A 7,782-nucleotide genomic window follows, 5' to 3' on the forward strand; every position below is an offset into this window, starting at 1 on the left:
TCTATTTGACAAACTATCGTTGTGGTTTTGATGCGTAGGTGAGATTGGTTCTTGCTTAAGCCCGTAGCAGCCACGTAAAACTTGCAACAACAAAGTAGAGGACGTCTAACTTGTTTTTGCAGGGCATGTTGTGATGTGATATGGTCAAGGCATGATGCTGAATTTTATTGTATGAGATGATCATGTTTTGTAACCGAGTTATCGGCAACTGGCAGGAGCCATATGGTTGTCGTTTTATTGTATGCAATGAAATCGCGATGCTTTACTTTATTACTAAACGGTAGTGATAGTCGTGGAAGCATAAGATTGGCGAGACGACAACGATGCTACGATGGAGATCAAGGTGTCGCGCCGGTGACGATGGTGATCATGACGGTGCTTCGGAGATGGAGATCACAAGCACAAGATGATGATGGCCATATCATATCACTTATATTGATTGCATGTGATGTTTATCTTTTATGCATCTTATCTTGCTTTGATTGACGGTAGCATTATAAGATGATCTCTCACTAAATTTCAAGAAGTGTTCTCCCTGAGTATGCACCGTTTGCCAAAGTTCGTCGTGCCCAGACACCACGTGATGATCGGGTGTGATAAGCTCTACGTCCATCTACAACGGGTGCAAGCCAGTTTTGCACACGCAGAATACTGGGTTAAACTTGACGAGCCTAGCATATGCAGATCTGGCCTCGGAACACTGAGACCGAAAGGTCGAGCGTGAATCATATAGTAGATATGATCAACATAGTGATGTTCACCATTGAAACTACTCCATCTCACGTGATGATCGGACATGGTTTAGTTGATTTGGATCACGTGATCACTTAGAGGATTAGAGGGATGTCTATCTAAGTGGGAGTTCTTAAGTAATATGATTAATTGAACTTAAATTTATCATGAACTTAGTCCTGGTAGTATTTTGCAAATTATGTTGTAGATCAATAGCTCGCGTTGTTGCTTCCCTGTGTTTATTTTGATATGTTCCTAGAGAAAATTGTGTTGAAAGATGTTAGTAGCAATGATGCGGATTGGATCCGTGATCTAAGGTTTATCCTCATTGCTGCACAGAAGAATTATGTCCTTGATGCACCGCTAGGTGACAGACCTATTGCAGGAGCAGATGCAGACGTTATGAACGTTTGGCTAGCTCAATATGATGACTACTTGATAGTTTAGTGCACCATGCTTAACGGCTTAGAATCGGGACTTCAAAGACGTTTTGAACGTCATGGACCATATGAGATGTTCCAGGAGTTGAAGTTAATATTTCAAGCAAATACCCGAGTTGAGATATATGAAGTCTCCAACAAGTTCTATAGCTAAAAGATGGAGGAGAAATCGCTCAACTAGTGAGCATGTGCTCAGATTGTCTGGGTACTACAATCGCTTGAATCAAGTGGGAGTTAATCTTCCAGATAAGAATAGTGATTGACAGAATTCTCTAGTCACCATCACCAAGTTAGTAGAACTTCGTGATGAAATATGATATGCAAGGGATAACGGAAACGATTCCCAAGCTCTTCGTAATGCGGAAATTGACGAAGGTAGAAATCGAGAAAAACATCAAGTGTTGATGGTAGACAAGACCACTAGTTTCAAGAAAAGGGCAGAGGGAAGAAGGGGAACTTCAAGAAGAACAGCAAGCAAGTTGCTGCTCAAGTGAAGAAGCCCAAGTCTGGTCCTAAGCTGAGACTAAGTGCTTCTACTGCAAAGGGACTGGTCACTGGAAGCGGAACTACCCCAAGTGATTGGCGGATAAGAAGGATGGCAAAGTGAACATAAGTATATTTGATATACATGTTATTGATGTGTACTTTACTAGTGTTTATAGAAACCCCTCGGTATTTGATACTAGTTCAGTTGCTAAGAGTAGTAACTCGAAACGGGAGTTGCAGAATAAACAGAGACTAGTTAAGGGTGAAGTGACGATGTGTGTTGGAAGTGGTTCCAAGATTGATATGATCATCATCGCACACTCCCTATACTTTCGGGATTAGTGTTGAACCTGAATAAGTGTTATTTGGTGTTTGCGTTGAGCATGAATATGATTTGATCATGTTTATTGTAATACGGTTATTCATTTAAGTAAGAGAATAAATTGTTGTTCTGTTTACATGAATAAAACCTTATATGGTTACACACCCAATGAAAATAGTTCGTTGGATCTCGATCGTAGTGATACACATAATCATAATATTGAAACCAAAAGATGCAAAGTTAATAATGATAGTGCAACTTATTTGTGGCACTGCCGTTTAGGTCATATTGGTGTAAAGCGCATGAAGAAACTCCATGCTGATGGGATTTTGGAATCACTTGATTATGAATCACTTGATGCTTGCGAACCATGCCTTATGGGCAAGATGACTAAAACGCCGTTCTCCGGAACAATGAAGCAAGCAACAGATTTGTTGGAAATCATACATACTGATGTATGTGGTCCGATGAATATTAAGGCTTACAGCAGGTATCATTATTTTCTGACCTTCACAAGATGATTTGAGCAGATATGGGGATATCTACTTGATGAAACATAAGTCTGAAACATTTGAAAAGTTCAAAGAATTTCAGAGTGAAGTGGAAAATCATCAACAAGAAAATAAAGTTTCTACGATCTGATCGCAGAGAGGAAATATTTGAGTTACGAGTTTGGTCTTCAATTAAAACAATGTGGAATAGTTTCACAAACTCATGCCACCTGGAACACCACAGCATAATGGTGTGTCCGAACGTCAATAACCGTACTTTATTGGATATAGTGCAATCTATGATGTCTCTTCGATTTACCACTATCGTTTTGGGGTTATGCTTTAGAGACCTGCATTCACGTTAAATAGGGCACCATCAAAATCCGTTGAGACGACGCCTTATGAACTGTGGTTTGGCAAGAAACCAAAGTTGTCGTTTCTGAAAAGTTTGGGGCTGCGATGCTTATGTGAAAAAGCTTCAACCTGATAAGCTCGAACCCAAATCGGAGAAATGTGTCTTCATAGGATACCCAAAGGAGACTGTTGGGTACACCTTCTATCACAGATCCGAAGGCAAGACATTCGTTGCTAAGAATGGATCCTTTCTGGAGAAGGAGTTTCTCTCGAAAGAAGTGAGTGGGAGGAAAGTAGAACTTGACGAGGTAACTGTACCTGCTCCTTATGGAAAGTAGTACATCACAGAAAACTGTTTCTGTGACACCTACACCAAGTTAGTGAGGAAGCTAATGATATGATCATGAAACTTCAATCAAGATACTACTGAACCTCGTAGATCAACCAGAGTAAGATCCGCACCAGAGTGGTACGGTAATCCTGTTCTGGAAGTCATGCTACTAGATCATGATGAACCTACGAACTATGAAGAAGCGATGGTGAGCCCAGATTCCGCAAAGGCTTGAAGCCATGAAATCTGAGATGGGATCCATGTATGAGAACAAAGTATGGACTTTGGTTGACTTGCCCGATGATCGGCAAGCAATTGAGAATAAATGGATCTACAAGAGGAAGACAGACGCTGATAGTAGTGTTACTATCTACAAAGCTAGAATTGTTGCAAAAGATTTTCGACAAGTTCAAGGTGTTGACTATGATGAGAGCTTCTCACTCGTATCTATGCTTGAGTTTGTCCGAATCATGTTAGTAATTGCCGCATTTTATGAAATCTGGCAAATGGATAAACAAAACTGCATTCCTTAATGGATTTATTAAAGAAGAGTTGTATATGATGCAACCAGAAGGTTTTGTCAATCCGAAAGGTGCTAACAAAATGTGCAAGCTCCAGCGATCCATCTGTGGACTGGTGCAAGCATCTCAGAGTTGGAATATACGCTTTGATGAGTTGATCAAAGCATATAGTTTTATACAGACTTGCGGTGAAGCCTGTATTTACAAGAAAGTGAGTGGGAGCACTACAGCATTTCTGATAAGTATATGCTAATGACATATTGTTGATCAGAAATAATGTAGAATTATTCTATAAAGCATAAAGGAGTGTTTTGAAAGGAGTTTTTCAAACAAAGACTTCGGTGAAGCTGCTTACATATTGAGCTTCAAAATCTATAGAGATAGAACAAGACGCTTGATAAAGTTTTTTCAATGAGTACATACCTTGACAAGATTTTGAAATAGTTCAAAATGGAGCAGTCAAAGAAAGAGTTCTTGCCTGTATTACAAGGTGTGAAATTGAGTAAGACTCAAAGCCCGACCACGGCAGAAGATAGAAAGAGAATGAAAGTCATTCCCTATGCCTCAGCCATAGGTTCTATAAAGTATGCCATGCTGTGTACCAGATCTATTGTATACCCTACACTGTGTTAAGCAAGGGAGTACAATAGTGATCTAAGAGTAGATCACTAGACAGCGGTCAAAATTATCCTTAGTGGAATAAGGAAATATTTCTCAATTATGGAGGTGACAAAAAGGTTCGTCGTAAAAAGTTACGTCGATGCAAGTTTTGACACAGATCTGGATGACTCTAAGTCTCGATCTAGATACATATTGAAAGTGGGAGCAATAAGCTAGAGTAGCTCCGTGCAGAGCATTGTTGACATAGAAATTCGCAAAATACTTACGGATCTGAATGTGAACAGACCCGTTGACTAAAATTATCTCACAAGAAAAACATGATCACACCTTAGTACTCTTTGGGTGTTAATCACATAGCGATGTGAACTAGATTACTGACTCTAGTAAACCCTTTGGGTGTTGGTCACATATCGATGTGAACTATGCTGTTAAATCACATGCAGATGTGAACTAGATTATTGACTCTAGTGCAAGTGGGAGACTGAAGGAAATATGCCCTAGAGGCAATAATAAAGTTATTATTTATTTCCTTATATCATGATAAATGTTTATTATTCATGCTAGAATTGTATTAACCGGAAACATAATACATGTGTGAATACATAGACAAACTTAGTGTCACTAGTATGCCTCTACTTGACTAGCTCGTTAATCAAAGATGGTTATGTTTCCTAACCATGAACAAAGTGTTGTTATTTGATTAACGAGGTCACATCATTAGTTGAATGATCTGATTGACATGACCCATTCCATTAGCTTAGCACCCGATCGTTTAGTATGTTGCTATTGCTTTCTTCATGACTTATACATGTTCCTATGACTATGAGATTATGCAACTCCCGTTTGCCGGAGGAACACTTTGTGTGCTACCAAACGTCACAACGTAACTGGGTGATTATAAAGGAGCATTACAGGTGTCTCCAAAGGTAGATGTTGGGTTGGCGTATTTCGAGATTAGGATTTGTCACTCCGATTGTCGGAGAGGTATCTCTGGGCCCTCTCGGTAATGCACATCACATAAGCCTTGCAAGCATTGCAACTAATGAGTTAGTTTGAGATGATGTATTACGGAACGAGTAAAGAGACTTGCCGGTAACGAGATTGAACTAGGTATTGGATACCGACGATCAAATCTCGGGCAAGTAACATACCGATGACAAAGGGAACAACGTATGTTGTTATGCGGTCTGACCGATAAAGATCTTCGTAGAATATGTAGGAGCCAATATGGGCATCAGGTCCCGCTATTGGTTATTGACCGGAGAGTGTCTCAGTCATGTCTACATTGTTCTCGAACCGTAGGGTCCGCACGCTTAACGTTACGATGACAGTTATTATGAGTTTATGCATTTTGATGTACCGAAGTTAGTTCGGAGTCCCGGATGTGATCACGGACATGACGAGGAGTCTCGAAATGGTCGAGACATAAAGATTGATATATTGGAAGCCTATATTTGGACATCGGAAGTGTTCCGGGTGAAATCGGGACTTTACCGGAGTACCGGGAGGTTACCGGAACCCCCCGGGAGCCATATGGGCCTTAATGGGCTTTAGTGGAAAGGAGAAAGGGGCAGCCCAAGGTGGCCGCGCGCCTCCCCCCTCCCCTAGTCCTATTAGGACTAGGAGAGGTGGCCGGCCCCCCTCTCTCTCTTTCCCCCTCGGGGAATCCTAGTCCAACTAGGATTGGGGGGGGGCAGTCCTACTCCCGGTAGGAGTAGGACTCCTCCTGCGCCCTCCTCCTGGGCGGCGGCCCCCTCCCCCTTGGCTCCTTTATATACGGAGGCAGGGGGCACCTCTACACACACAAGTTGATCATTGAGATCGTTCCTTAGCCGTGTGCGGTGCCCCCTGCCACTATATTCCACCTCGATTATATTGTAGCAGTGCTTAGGCAAAGCCCTGCGACGATAGAACATCAAGATCGTCACCACGCCGTCGTGCTGACGGAACTCCTCCCCGGTGCTTTGCTGGATCGGAGCCCGGGGATCGTCATCGAGCTGTACGTGTGCTAAGAACTCGGAGGTGCCGGAGTAACGGTGCTTGGATCGGTCGGATCGGGAAGAAGACGTACGACTACTTCCTCTACGTTGTGTCAACGCTTCCGTTGCGATCTACAAGGGTACGTAGATCATACTCTCCCCTCTCGTTGCTATGCATCACCATGATCTTGCGTGTGCGTAGGAAATTTTTTGAAATTACTACGTTCCCCAACACCCGGTTGGTGGCACCAACCGGGACTAAAGGGGGGCATTGGTCCCGGTTGTGCCACGAACCGGGACCAATGCCCCTTTAGGTCCCGGTTGGTGCCACCAACCAGGACCAATGGCCTTGTGCTGCCCCGCGCCCAAAAGTTTAGTCCCACCTCGCTAGTTGAGAGGGCTCGGGAGTGGTTTATAAGCGCTACTGCGCCCACCCTCCCGAGCTCCTCTCAACTGCAGGCTTTCGGACCTAATCTGTCACTGCAATGCCTGTGGGCCTACTGGGCTCGCTGCGGGCCTGAATCCTGGCCCATGGTAGGGTTTCTAGTCGTATTCAGGCCATGGTGGCCCAGTAGGTGGCATTTTTTTGTTTTCTTGTTGCTTTATTTATTTTCTTTTGTTTTTTGCTTTATTTTTTAATTCTTTATGCTTTTAGTTTTAGAAAAATTATAAACTTTTTGTTAATGCCATTAGTTTTCAAATTTGAAAATATTTTTTTAGTTTTTTTGTTTTCTTTGTTGCTTTATTTATTTTATTTTGTGATTAACTTTACTATAAAAATAGTTTTTTCCTGTTTTTTTGATTTGTTTTTTGCATTATTTATTTTATTTTGTTTTTTGCTTCAATTTTTAATTCTGTTTGCTTTTAGGTTAGCAAAATTATAAACTTTCCGTTAGTGCCATTAGTTTTACAAAAAATATAAACTTTCTGTTAGTGCCATTAGTTTTCAAATTTGAAAACACTTTTTTAGTTTTTTAGTTTTCTTTGTTGCTTTATTTATTTTATTTTGTGATTAACTTTACTATAAAAATAGTTTTTTCCTGTTTTTTTGATTTGTTTTTTGCATTATTTATTTTCTTTTGTTTTTTGCTTTAATTTTTAATTCGGTTTGCTTTTAGGTTAGCAAAATTATAAACTTTCTGTTAGTGCCATTAGTTTTACAAAAATTATAAACTTTCTGTTAGTGCCATTAGTTTTCAAATTTGAAAACACTTTTTTAGTTTTTTTGTTTTCTTTGTTGCTTTATTTATTCTATTTTGTGATTAACTTTACTATAAAAATAGTTTTTCCTATTTTTTGATTTGTTTTTTGCATTATTTATTTTCTTTTGTTTTTTGCTTTAATTTTTAATTCGGTTTGCTTTTAGGTTAGCAAAATTATAAACTTTCTGTTAGTGCCATTAGTTTTAGAAAAATTATAAACTTTCTGTTAGTGCCATTAGTTTTCAAATTTGAATAGTTAAAATTTGAATTCTTTGAAAATTGTTTGAATCACAAGTTTGTGAT

This window comes from Triticum urartu, chromosome 2 (genome assembly GCF_003073215.2).
Source record: "Triticum urartu cultivar G1812 chromosome 2, Tu2.1, whole genome shotgun sequence".
NCBI lineage: Eukaryota > Viridiplantae > Streptophyta > Magnoliopsida > Poales > Poaceae > Triticum > Triticum urartu.